General features: G+C 44.5%; 1 long non-coding RNA gene and 1 other non-coding gene across 2 annotated transcripts; one reads left to right on the top strand and one right to left on the bottom strand.

Annotated features, from left to right (window-relative positions):
- Window positions 1–809: 809 nt before the first annotated feature.
- LOC144709210 (uncharacterized) lies at window positions 810–7,742 on the bottom strand. Its single transcript, XR_013582975.1, has 2 exons — window positions 4,984–7,742; window positions 810–1,048 (listed from the first exon to the last, which is right to left on the bottom strand). It is a non-coding gene; the product is annotated as an uncharacterized LOC144709210 (long non-coding RNA).
- On the top strand, window positions 5,874–5,979 carry LOC144709941 (small nucleolar RNA R71). The gene has a single exon (XR_013583159.1). It is a non-coding gene; the product is annotated as a small nucleolar RNA R71 (small nucleolar RNA).
- Window positions 7,743–13,609: the final 5,867 nt, after the last annotated feature.

Below are 13,609 nucleotides of genomic sequence, written 5' to 3' on the forward strand. Positions count from 1 at the left end.
AGAAGGCCAACATTTGCCGTGTATATCTTGCCAGGACTAAGCATTTTGTACCAAAGGTAGCCTTAATAAGAAATTAATAACCTATATCGATTCTTGAGCAATCTCCAAGATGATGAGTAACAGGGAAAACCAAGAACTTTTATATGTAAATTTCATCCCATAATACCCTTATGTCATATCATATTTAATTAACATCAATTTCATTATTCTATAGGTTTCTGGGCACCCCATTTTTCTAAATTGTGTTTCTCCTGTTTAATCACAATGCACAACTGCATTCTTGACCAATAACATCCAAAATACGAAAATTATCTTGGTCCAGTTGTCTTTTAGTCTCAAAAAACTTCTCTAAATGATTCTACTAAAATTGTGTGCAACCACCTAAAAAATACTTATCCAATAAAGTGTTTAAAGTGAAGTAATTTCCGTCGTGAAATCAATAAAAGGTCTTCATGTGTTCATAGTCTTTGTGCTAGATACTTGAGAAATTCATGATAAATAGTGTGGTATTGTGATTTTCATATTTTCAAGATCTTACCCAAAGACTCATCACATGGAAGTATTCAATGACTTTATCCATACCTGGATGATAAGTCCGAAATTGATGTTTTAGTACATCATTGGAATTTTGAACATATGAAATCACATTTTTAAATTCTGTTTTAAACACTTTCTAAGTAGTATAATGTGAGAAATGGGTCGATCCACAAGGGCGAACAATTTTATACATACAAGAGATATATATTATGGATTGTTTAAGGATTTTATAGTTTTTTTATTGAAATTTCTATAATTTATTATACAGGATAAAGGGAAAAAATCATCAAATATTTATAATTTTTTAAATAACATCATTCAAAATTTGAAACACAATGATGAGAATCACGTCATCGCTGGTCACCATAAGTGATGCTTGCTGTGGGATATGACTTGGTACTCAGCAGCCATGGAGGTGGATGCCTGGTCTACACAGTCAGTGCTACACTTGGCTCCTTCTAACAGGTTCTAGACTTGCCAAAATGTTGGCAAACATAAATTTAGCGTTGTCCTGAAAGAGATAGTTGTCATGTGGACCAGTAGGAACACAACTGTGCTAAGTGAATTGGTGGCTGAAGGAAGGTTGTGCTGGTGGCTATATGGCCCAGCACACAGCCTACAATAGCATTGTTTAGAAGTGATAATAAAATAATAAAGACAATAATTTGGGTTTGAAGCTTCAAATATTAGATTTTCTTGTAAAATGATAGCTTGAAATTTATAGTATCAATTTCATACATATTAGAATTTATTTACATTAAACTGACTATAATTTCATCTTATCATAGTACAAATGAATTAAATTTTTCTTTGGTGTATTCACCTAAATTTTATTGATTTTTATGGGATTTTATTGAAATTATAGAGGGGATAACATGAATAAAAGGGCTATAAAACTGCTCTCGGTAGTATTTGCAAGCGTCAATCTTCAATTTGAGTAAAGCTTTTGGTATTTAACTTGTTTTGGAAGAGTAGAGGGCTTTTACACATTTTTTTAGGTGAAACAGAAAGAGGAGGGCATTAGTGATTGTCCAACTGATATCCGTCCGATATCCAATATCGGACAATCGATATCCGATATCCGGAAAAAACTGAGATGGTGTTTGATATGGGATATCGGTCGATATCCATCCTATAGGTCTAGATGGATATCATGATGGATATGGGGTGGGGGGGTGTAAGGACGAAACAGGTGTCGGATATCAGACTTCAATATCCGGATATCAGAACCGGTATCCGAATATCGATATCCCGTATCGACAGAAAAAATAAATTTTATCATCACATCCAATGACTTATGTACATCAATGTCGTATGCTTTTGATGTATTTTCAAACTTAGTTAATATGTAGAGTGCAAGATTTTTATTTCCTTCCGAATAGGATAACAGGGTTCAAAGTTTAACGTAAACTCCAAATCCTGTTATCCCACATGGAAGAAATTAGAAATTTTGCTCTGTATATATTAAATGAGTCATTCTATACATCAAATGATAAAACAAGATTTTAACCTACACTCACTACACACATGGGCACTACACACACGACCCCTGCACCTCCTCTCCCCAAGCCCGCACTACCCCCTCATTATGATGATTCAACCCCCAAACGGGGGTACACTAATTTGGACGGTATGCGCATAGTAACCTTTTACAAGGAGGAGGTCTCGAGGATGGCAGCACCATTTTCCTACACATTGATTGGGCGATTCACCATGAAACGCCCACTCATTGACGATATTACGCGGGTATACTTAGCACCGGGGCACTTCCACGGCCAGGTGGTTATTGGCGCACGCAACCATCGAAGTGTCTTCATTCGCTTCCAATTGGAAGATGACTTTAGGAAGGCCTGGAGTCGAACCACATGGACGATCAATGGCTCCACTATGCACACATGGACGGCTAAACAGACGAGTACCACCCGGGAGCACTGTCCCCACTCCGTACCGGTATGGATAGGCTTCCCAGGGTTACAACCCCATCTCTTCACGTCGGCTGCTCTCGAATCTCTAGCTGGTGCAGTTGGAATGTTTATACGTCTTGATAGGGACCTACATTTGTTTAACTGCCCAGGATATGCGCGGGTATGTGTCGAGATCGATCTCCTTGAGCCCATTCACCGCATGATACTCATTCAGAACGAAGACGAGTTGATCGGTCAGCCGATTGTGTATGAGAGCCTTCCGCAGTTCTGTACACACTGTACCCTTCTTGGCCATACTATTCATACGTGCCGCCAAAAGGCGTCATAGACCACACCAACTCCTATAGAGTAGTACCTTCCCCCTTTGCCGTATAATGAATATATTCTAGCGGCAAGGCCCACCACCCACGACCGTCGCCCTACCTAAAGGCCACCCCAGAGTAGCCGACATACCCCTGTAGCGCAGGGAGCGCCTAGTGTTCCGCCCTCACAGGGGCCCCTGCTGCCCAAGCCAGTCCCGGCCAAGATTGGCCAGCCTACATCACAGTGGGTGAAGAAGGTCGCTAACAAGCGACCTCCAACCCTAACCCCGGAGACATCCACTACTAGAGCTCGGGCAGGCAAAGGTAAGGAGGTAAGGGCTCCCCTTACCTCAAACACCTTTGCCTTGTTACATGTGCTAGGGAGACACGAAGGAGATGGCACGGAGGTCGTGCACACCCACTCCACTATCCCATCCCCCCGTCCTTCATCCTCGAGTTCCTTCCACGCACCTCAACCTTCTCCGCCCCGACATCATTGCCCCCTCCCAACCACTCCCACCCTAGTACCTCCCCCCATCATCCCCACCTACCCGTTCTTCTCCATCACCCGATCACCATCCATCTTTGCCTCACTCCCCTTGCTCACCTCGTTCCCCTCCACCTCGCTCCCCCCCACCCCGTGCATCTTCCCCGACACTACCCACCCCTTCTTGATTGAATTCTAGTTTGAATTTCTTCACCATTTTCATTGATCGTAACTGTAGTTCCTGATTTCTTTGGGACAACATGGATCGGGCTAACCCATGGACTATCTGAAATGGCATAAATAAATTCAGTTTTTAACCACTTCAATATCTCCTTCTTAACGACCTCTGCAATTCGAGGATTCAATCTCCTTTGAAATTGTTTTGTGGGTTTCGAATCCTCTTCCAAGAAGATTCGATGCTCACAAATTTCTGGCCTAATACCTTTAATGTCATCAATCGTCCATCCAATCGCACTTTTATATTTCATGATCACAGATATCAATTTGTTTTCTTGATCATTCGATAATGAAGACGATATTATTACTGGCTTAGTATTGTCATTTTCAAGAAACATGTACTTAAGCGAATCAGGTAAGGGTTAAAGTTCAAGGTCCAATGGGTTAGTAGGAATTTGTGGTGGCTTTACCTCTATGCTTCCTTCCTCTCTGTCAATAGCTACGACTTCTGCATAAAGATCCTCACAATCAACCTCGTTTACCTTAATTTCTCCTATGCCATCCACCTCCTCATGATCATAAGTAGGAATTCTTTTCAAATTAGGGATGGGAATCTCAAATTTCTCTTTCCCCATGTTCATTACAATACTCCCTCTATCAAAATCTGCTATTACTCTTGCCGTAGCTAGGAAAGGCCTTCTAAAAATTATTGGAGCATTAGATAATGCTCCAATAATTTTAACATCAATCACAAAAAAATCTACTGGGAAGGCTAAATTCCCGACTTCAACTACTATATTCATCACCTTCCCATATGGTGCTCTAATAGATCCATCCGCTAATAACAATTCAACTTTTACTGGATGCAGCTCAACAAATTTCAATTCATCATATAATAATTTTGGCAATATATTAACACTTGCCCCGGTATCTAACAATCCTTTCTCAAATTTTTTTCCTTGAATTATGCACTCTACCAATGGAGCTCCTGGGTCTTTTTGTTTTTTGGGTAGACTGTTTAAAAGAATTGAACTTACATTTTCAGTAAGTTGAATTCTTTTAGAGCTCCTAGATTGGGTGCATAGTTCTTTGACATATTTTCCGTACAGGGGAATATGTTTGATAGCATCAACTACTGGAATAGTAATGGATGTGTTTTTAAAAACATCAAGTATCGGAGAATCCTCAAATTTTTCTTTTCTTGCTGTTAGGGCGCTAGGTAATGGTACCACTATTTTCGTCTTTTCATCATGTCTTTCTACTTGGGTAGGGGAATGTCTAAATCCATCTGCTTTTTCCTTTTCTTTCTTTTCACTTCTATCACTTTCCTGTTTTTTTTTTGTAATGACTAGGGGATCAGACAATACCTTACCACTCCTAAGGGATGAGATAGCATTCAATGGCTCATTATTTTCACTATCCCCATCTATTGGTTCAACATGATCTATCCTATATGACGAGTTCATATTATTAGATGCACTAAAATGAGTAGGAAAAGCAGATACATCATGCAGCAAATTCTTAGGATTAATATTAGGTTTAGAGGGAAACTTACCTGCCATGTTCCCCTTCATAAAGAGGTCTTCAGCACTTCCTTTTTCCTTCACGTCTTTTTGTGTGTAGTTGGTCGCGCCCGTCCCTTGCTTAAGCCGCATCATCTCTATTTGTGACACGAGCATCTTCTTCTCTTCCTCCCATGCTTTTTCACGACCCTGAAATTGTTTGATTGTCTCCAGAAGTTGTTGGTAAGACAGATTGTTAGAGTAAGGAAACCCCGTTGGCTGCGGGTGAGATATCACGGGCTGAGATGGTCCAGGATAGAAGTAGGATTGGCTTTGTGGTGCAGGTGGGTTTGGATGAAATTGAGATTGTGCATAATGTCCTTGACCTTTGAACTGATTATTGTTAAATCCATGCCCTTGATATCCACCATTAAATCCTACATTTATTGGCTTTTTCCCGTTAGCTCCCCCATTCCAATGATGTCCATTCGGGTTTATCCCATAAGCATTCACGTGCTCAATATATGCTGATTTGCATTGGTCTGATGTATGATCATTCCCCAAGCAGTTTACACACTTTAAACCTGCTTCCACTCTGCTCACATTCACTTGAGATTTCATATTATCCAAAGAATCTTTAAGAAGATGTTTGAAGTTCTCTGTCATTTCAGCCATAGACTGCTTCATCTCCCTTTCCAATCTTTCTAACTTAATGTCTGTCTCCTTCCCTTTAACATCGATGATGCCTCTTCTCATTCCCCCTGTTCTAGCATCCACCATAGATCCTTGCCGATAAACCCAATCTTCCACTAGTCCTTCCATGCACTTCAATGATTCACTAGCTCTTGTATTTAGGAAATTCCCTCCACAAGATATGTCCACTAACTGTCGTTCATTGTAATCCAAGCCTTGGTAAAAAATCTGAGCAAGTTGATGTTCAGGAATGCCATGATGAGGGCATTTCCTGGTCAAAGACATAAACCTCTCCCATGCATCTCCAAAGGTTTCGTCCCCTTGAGTGAAATCCCGAATTAATTTCCTTATGGCATGAGTCCTTCCATAAGAAAAATACTTTTGCAAGAAACCTGTTTGCACCTCTTGCCAAGTTGTAAAGCTTTTCCCTAGGCTGTTCAACCATTCCTTTGCTCTATCCTTAAGAGCAAAAGGGAATAACATGAGTTTCACTGACTCTTGGGATACGCCGGCAAAGTTATATGATGAGCAGAATTGGGTAAATTCTCTCAGAAATTCGTAAGGTTCATCACTAAATCTCCCATGGAAACTCGGCAGGAGATTTAGCATCGTTCCATCAATTTTGAAGTTTGCATTCTCTCCAAGGGGTGCTACTATTCTCGAGTGAATCTCATAATTGAATGGTGCAGACAGTTCCTTCAACGTGGGTCCTTGATTGTTGCACAATTCCCTCCGTCCTTCAGCCATTCTGACTTTGTTATCCTTTCTTGTCACAGGCACGTTTCTGTCGCTTCTTTCAAAGTATAATTTTGGTTGCAACGATCTTCTCCCGTGCATATACACTATCTAATCACTAAAAGAATCAAACGAGACATAATTGCAAAAATTAGGAAAAAAAATCGACTGAATATTCAAATCATAAACCACTCAACCAAGTACAAAGCGCTTCGCAAATCGAAAACGAATTTCAGCCTGTTGCCTCCCCGGCAACGGCGCCAAATGATAAGTTCAAAAATGTGTGGTTATATGTCGTTATTCTAAGGGTTTCTGAACTTAATCACTAAATTTCTATATATCCCTTAAAGCTTGAATAAGGGGGTCGAACCCTAGGGAGGCGGTAGAGAAATTCAATATTTGTCAGATTAGGGATTAGCACTTTAGATTTAACAGATTTCAAATTCTGACTCAAATGATGGAAGAGGAGTGTAAATCATAACTACCATTCTAACTCTTCCAATTCACTTCTCGAGATTACTTGCAAAAGAGGCAATCACTTCTCTTGTGGATTAGAAATTAAAATGTAAGTTTCAATTGCAATTTCCTTTATCCAGTTACTTTCGAGTTTGTAAGAATGCTCCTAGCTCACAACTCATGAAAACCATTTATGGCTTCGGAGTGATCTAAGCTCTAACCAGGTGAAATTGTAGCTCGATTTAGTTGTATAATCTCACACTGATTAATTCTTAGGCATGGTAAAACTCTTAGTCAACAGATCTCACTTAGAATTGTTTTAAAATTTTCTTTATTATTTTATTTGCTCATTTATTTTTCTCAAATCTAGACGCTACCGTATATTGGCAAATCGTGAACACGCTTGGCCAATGGAGGTAATCGGGATGAACTAAGGATGGACTAATGATACTTTTCGATTCAAACTATTATACTAGGACGATATAAGCTCAAACAACTCAAAAACTATAGAAATTCCAGAAACAATAAAAATGAAATCGAAATTTAAGAAAAACGGCGAGCAAGAACGAGACTGTGAATTGGAAACAAGGCTTAACACCAAAACGCTACAAATGACTTAAGTTGAGCCTAGAAATACCGGGAAGGATTTTCGAGCTGATGGAAGATTAAATCGCGCAACGAACTACCGCAATTCCGCTGGTTTTTTTGCTTGAAATTTTGGAAAATTGGCGGCGCCGGATCGTCAAATTTCTTTCCAAATTGAGCTCCAACTCCTTCCTGGTTGAATCTTGAGTCTTCGAGGGGGCTAGGCGATCAATCCTCGAGCTTAAAAAAATCAAGAATACCCTAATAATCTTCGTTTTTCTCCTTTTATCACCGCGGAATCGGAAGAACACGTTCTTCCGATTCTGTTAGAACTCTCATCTGTTTCGCGTTGTACGCATAGCGTACAACGCGACGCGATTGGCTTTTAAAGCCTTCGCGTGTTTTTCGTTCGTGCGCGACACGCACGAAATTACGTGCGTGTATGTCGCGCACTGAAGTCGCTACCGGCTCTTCTGATACGCCTACGCGACTCTGCGTGCGGTGCACTACTTTGTGCGTTCTGCGCGTCTTCAAAGAAGCTGTTAGCACTCAAACCGGCCCACTAAGGGCCGGGTTAAATAGAAAAAAAGTTATTTTTATTTTTATTTTATTAAAAGAACGCATAAAATAAATTGTAAATATCATTCTAAATGCATAAAAAACTATGTTATTCATTTCGAAAAGACCTTTAACTGTTAGCTTCTTCTTATTTATATAAATAGGCCAATTAAATCTTTTAAATTTTTCTAATCATCATTTGAAACCATTTAAATGTGTAAATTGACCTAAATATTGATTAAAGGTATTGTTTAATTTGAAATTCAAGGAATTTATTATTTTTTCCCAAAATGATGATAACATGCATTAAAATTCCATGTTTTATGCATTAAAAGCCCTATGATGAAGTTAGCTCTTTATTAGCTTCTATTTGCATGTTATCAGAGAACTTCAGCTATCGCCTGAGGAGTCTCAAACTCCACCTGAAGTGATGGAATCGACATGTCTTTGGAGACGTCCACGCACCAGTTGAAGCACTCAAGATGGAACTAGCTGTCGTCGAGCGACAGTTGCAGGATGTCTGGACGGATGATGCGAGAGAGCGCCACACTCGACTTAAGGAGCAGCTTGAGACCGCTATGCGGCGTCAGGAGATTTTCTACCTCCAGAAATCGCGTATCCAATGGCTACGCGAAGGTGATAGAAACACATGTTTCTTTCACGCCTCGATCCGTCACAGAGCCAGGCCCAATTATACGACTCTACTAGAGACGTATAATCAGGACCCCACCCAGCTGGCAGACGCAGGAGTGGCGTTTTAGTGCTCGCTCATATCCTCACAACCAACTGCGGTGAACGAGGACCTTCTCGCCTCTATCCCTCACTTGGTGACCAACCGAGACAGCACCCTCCTCACAGCACTACCCACTCGAGCAGAGATTAAGGCGGTCGTATTTTCCCTAGCTAGGAACAAAGGCCCCGGATCGGATGGATTCTCAGCGGAATTCTATACGGCTTGTTGGGACATCGTAGGCACCAATTTGGTGCTCGCTATCAAGGAAGTGTTTACGCGTAAAGTCTTCCCTCGTAGTTGGAAATCTACTTTTTTGGCACTCATACCAAAAGTGTTGCGCTGCTTTGGTTTCAACACTGAGTTCATCGATCTTGTCGATGCTTGCATAAGAGAGAATCACTTCTCTTTTGATGGATGGAAACTCCACTGGATTCTTCACGGCCACGAGAGGTCTCTAGCAAGGCGATCCTATCTCGCCTACCCTTTTCATATTGATGGAAGAGGTCTTCAGTCGATCGCTCACCCATGCGATCGATCACGGCCTCATCCAACCGTACTTTACAAAAAGGGGATGCCCGATCCTCTCACATTTTCTATTTGCAGACGATGATATCCTCTTCCTCAATGGATCTAAAAAATCCATTAAGGAACTTATGAGTGTCCTCACGGCATACGAGTAAGCTTTGGGCCAGCTCGTAAATGCCTCGAAGAGTAGCTTTATAGTTGGTCCTTCCACTACTATAAAGCGCACTCAGATCATCGAGCACTATACACGATACTCACGAGGATGTCTTCCTTTTGAATATCTTGGATGCCTTATCTTTTTGGGACCCTCGAGGCATCATTACTTTGATACCTTGTTGGGTAAACTCCAAAAGAAACTAGAAGGATGGAAACTCCGTTTCCTATCACCTGGTGGGTGTATCCAACTCATTCGACACGTCCTCATGAGTATCCCATTGCACACCCTCGCGCTTCATTCACTGTCTTATACGGTCCTCTGCTCAGTGGAACGACTATGCGCATGTTTCTTATGGTCAGGTCACCTCGAGGGAGAGTACCGCCACCATTGGGTTTCTTGGGAGAAAGCATGTCGGCCTACGGATGAGGGGGGTCTAGGGATCAGACGCCTCACGGATGTCCAGGACATGCTCCAAAAGAAGCTCGTATGGCGATTGCGCACCACATACTCATTATTGGGTTGTTTCATCTACGCCAAGTATGGCGAGTGGTCCCATCGAGAGGTTGACATTCGTAGCCCTCGGTGATGGCGAAAGTGGCAGCGCCACTGGCTTCAGCTTGCCCAGGTCACCCGCTGGCACATTGGACGAGGCGAGATTAGCGCCTGGTTTGATACCTGGCATGCTGACGCACCACTAGCGCACCATCCACAGTTTGTCCCACATGACGTGCGCCTAACACTGGCTCAACTGCTTAGGGGAAACACGCAACACCTACTACAGCAGCATGGCCTCCCTTCAGATATGTTACCTGAGGTCTAGAGCACCTCAATGGGGTCTACTCCCGATTTTGCCATTTGGACGCTCACACCCAAAGGCACATACTCGTCCAAATCTTCATGGGAGCATTTCCGTGAGAAATCCCCCATCCAGCACTGGGGTCGCCGCATCTGGCATCCGGCGATCCTTCCTCGAGTCTCCTTTTTCCTCTGGAGACTCTTGCATTGCGGCCTACCAACTGATGATCGCGTGACCCGCAGAGGTTACTCTCTCGGTTCTCGCTGTCACTGCTGTCCCACAGCTCCACACACTGAAACCACGGACCACCTTTTCTTCCAGAGTGAGACAGCACTCGCATGCTAGCGCGTCATCACTGACCGTTGTTGACCACTGACCCCGTTTGAGTATTTTGGCAAGTTTCTTATCTCGCCAACACGCCCTACACGAAGCCCCATCCTACATATCACCATAGCTTATCTACTATGAGAGATATGGAAAGGGCGAAATTCTTCTCATTTTACAGGTACGCACATGCACGTCGTGGATATCATGCATTGAGTCCAGCTGTGGCTAAGGCGCATCCACCATCTAATCCCCCCTCGAGCCAGCAGATCAACACTCGCGTGCGACCTCCTATGCTCTGTGGGCATTCAGGTGACCCTCGCGCCCATCCGCATTCAATATCGTGTTGTTTATTGGCTTCCACTGCCAAAAGGCATCCTTAAATTGAATGTGGATGGTGCGGCCAAAGGGAACCTGATGGCGCGGCACCGCCGAACACCACCGAGCCGTCACACAAGGAGCCACCACCGTCACCGAGCCCGCCACCGACATGTGTTCAGCCGACACGATGAGCCGCTGCATCGACGTGCGACCGCAGGTTCAGATACTCGGCATGACGTCCTGCCACCTTCATCTTCGGATCGTTTCACTTATGCGTTCTTATTTCTTTCCCCGTTCTTCGTCTCTCACTTTGTCGATGTAGTGAGGGGAAGAGCCCATATGAGGACATCTTCCCCTCCCACATACTTTGATGGGCCTGACAAGCCCTTATCTTCTTTTATTTTCATTTTCTTTTTCTTTTTTGTCAAGGAGGAAGACAAGAATACTCGTTGATGGTTTAGGGAGTTACAAGAAGAGGGTATTTATACCCTAAGATAGTTGAGGGATAAGTGGGGTTAGTGGGCCTTATAGAACAGGGACCCACTAACCCTATGACGTCACACTAACAGCCCCCCGCAAGTGAGGTGTGGATATCATCCATGCCGAGCTTGGAGACTGCACGGACAAGTAGGGGGTTGGACAGCCCCTTGGTGAGTACGTCGGCAGCCTGGTCGGATGAAGCAACAAACTCGAGATCGAATATCCCCTCGTCCATCCGCTCCTTGAAGAAGTAGCGGTCGCGTTCCATGTGCTTGATTCGACCCTGTTGACCGGGATTCTTCGCCAGGGCAATGGTAGACTTGTTGTCACAGAAAAAGTGGATCAAGGCGGCATACTCAACTCGTAATTCACGGAGTATCCCATATATCCACTGGCCTTCCGAGGCCCCATCGGCAAGAGCGCGGTACTCGGCTTCCGCACTCGAGCGTGACACTTTGTCTTGTTTGCGGCTCTTCCAAGTGACAAGACTGCCAAAGATAAAAGTGCAGTACCCTGTCGTGGATCGGTAGTCGGTCACCGACCCACCGAAATCAGCATCAGTGTAGACTTTGACGGTCTTGTCGGAGCTGCAAGGAAACAATAAGCCTTTCCCGGGACAGCCCTTCAGGTATGCAAGAACCCAATGGGCTGCCTGTCGATGGATCTCATGTGGCTCGTGCATAAACTGGCTGAGAAGATTCACGACGAAACTGATGTCTGGCCTCGTATGAGTGAGGTACAGGAGCTTCCCCACCAACTGCTGATACTGGCGATGATTCACCGGGGGTGAGTCCTCCCCTTTGCCCAATTTGACGTTTGGGTCAATAGGAGTACTCACCGGTGCACAATCAACCATGCCTGTGAGCTTCAGCAAATCAACGGCATACTTCTGCTGGGATACAAAGATACCCCGAGACGAGTACGCCACCTCCAGGCCAAGAAAGTACCTCAAGGGTCCAAGGGCCTTGATCTCGAACTCGACAGCAAGAGCAGCAGATAGGCGGGTTGCCTCCTGAACATCTGACCCGGTGATCAACATATCATCGACGATATCCGAGAGAATCGCAATCCTCCTTGTCCATGATGGAAGAAGAGAGTCGCATCGCCATTACTCTGAATATACCCTTGAGCACGCATGACGGAGGAGAATCGACCGAACCACATCCGGGAGACTGCTTTAGTCCGTGAGAGACTTGTGCAGAGACAAGCTGTCCCGGTGGGCCCGGATACCCAGGTGGATGCCGCATGTAGACTTCCTCTGTCAAATCCCGTGCAAAAAGCATTCTTGACATCGACTGCGAATAACCCACTGGAAGTGGGCGCCAGTGCAAGCAATAGTCGAACGGTGTCCATCTTGGCCACCGGAGAAAATGTCTCGAAATAGTCAACACCGTAGGATCAGTGAATCCCCGCGCTACAAGTCGAGACTTGAGGCGCTCAAGTGTGCCATCCGCATGATGCTTCTTGGCGTGGATCCACTTGCAACTCACGGTTTGCTTGCCTGGTGGTAGTGGCACGACATCCCAAGTATGATTTTTGAGTAAGGCATGCATCTCTTCGTCCATCGCCGCCTTCCAACGAGGAGAAGCGATAGCGTCAGCTAGGCAGCATGGTACGGGATCCGAATCGATGCGGGAGAGAAACAGCTGGTAGGGAGTACTCAGCCGTCCGAAAGACAGATAGTGCGCAAGAGGGTAGAGGGGAGTGCGGGTGCACTTTCGAACCCCTTTTCGAGAGCAATGGGCAGATCAGCATCGCTGTCGTCGTCAGATAAGGACGGCAGAGGATCACCTGACAGAGGAGCGGAAGCAGAGATGGTGATCCATCAAGCATGATAGACTCATCAGGGGGATGAGAAGAAGGGGACGGCGAAGTCGATGAAGATGGTGAGGAGGAGTCCGTAGAAGGGTCCACGATGGGTGCCACCGAAGGACTCTCCGACGGAGGAGCAGGAAGGTCAAGTGAGGGTGGAACAGGAGGAGGAGATAGGTTAGGAACTGTGGGTTCCTCAGACGTAAACGGAATGATCTCCAAGTGGGGAGACAAAGGATCCTCACCAAGCGTAGGGTCGGGTGAAGAAGAGCTAGCTCCAAAAAAGGGTCGGAACTCCGCGAACGTAACATTCGCAGAGACAAAGAAGCGTCGAGAGGACGGGTGGTAGCAACGATACCCTTTTTGGAGTGACGAGTAGCCCACGAAGACACATTTCAGGGCCTTGGCGTCGAGCTTCGTCAGGCCCGGTGTAGTGTCGTGGACGTAGGCGATGCATCCAAAGACTCGTGGAAGAAGATCCGTGCGAAGTTTCACGTTCGGGAA

Source organism: Wolffia australiana, chromosome 11 (assembly GCF_029677425.1).
Source record: "Wolffia australiana isolate 7733 chromosome 11, ASM2967742v1".
NCBI lineage: Eukaryota > Viridiplantae > Streptophyta > Magnoliopsida > Alismatales > Araceae > Wolffia > Wolffia australiana.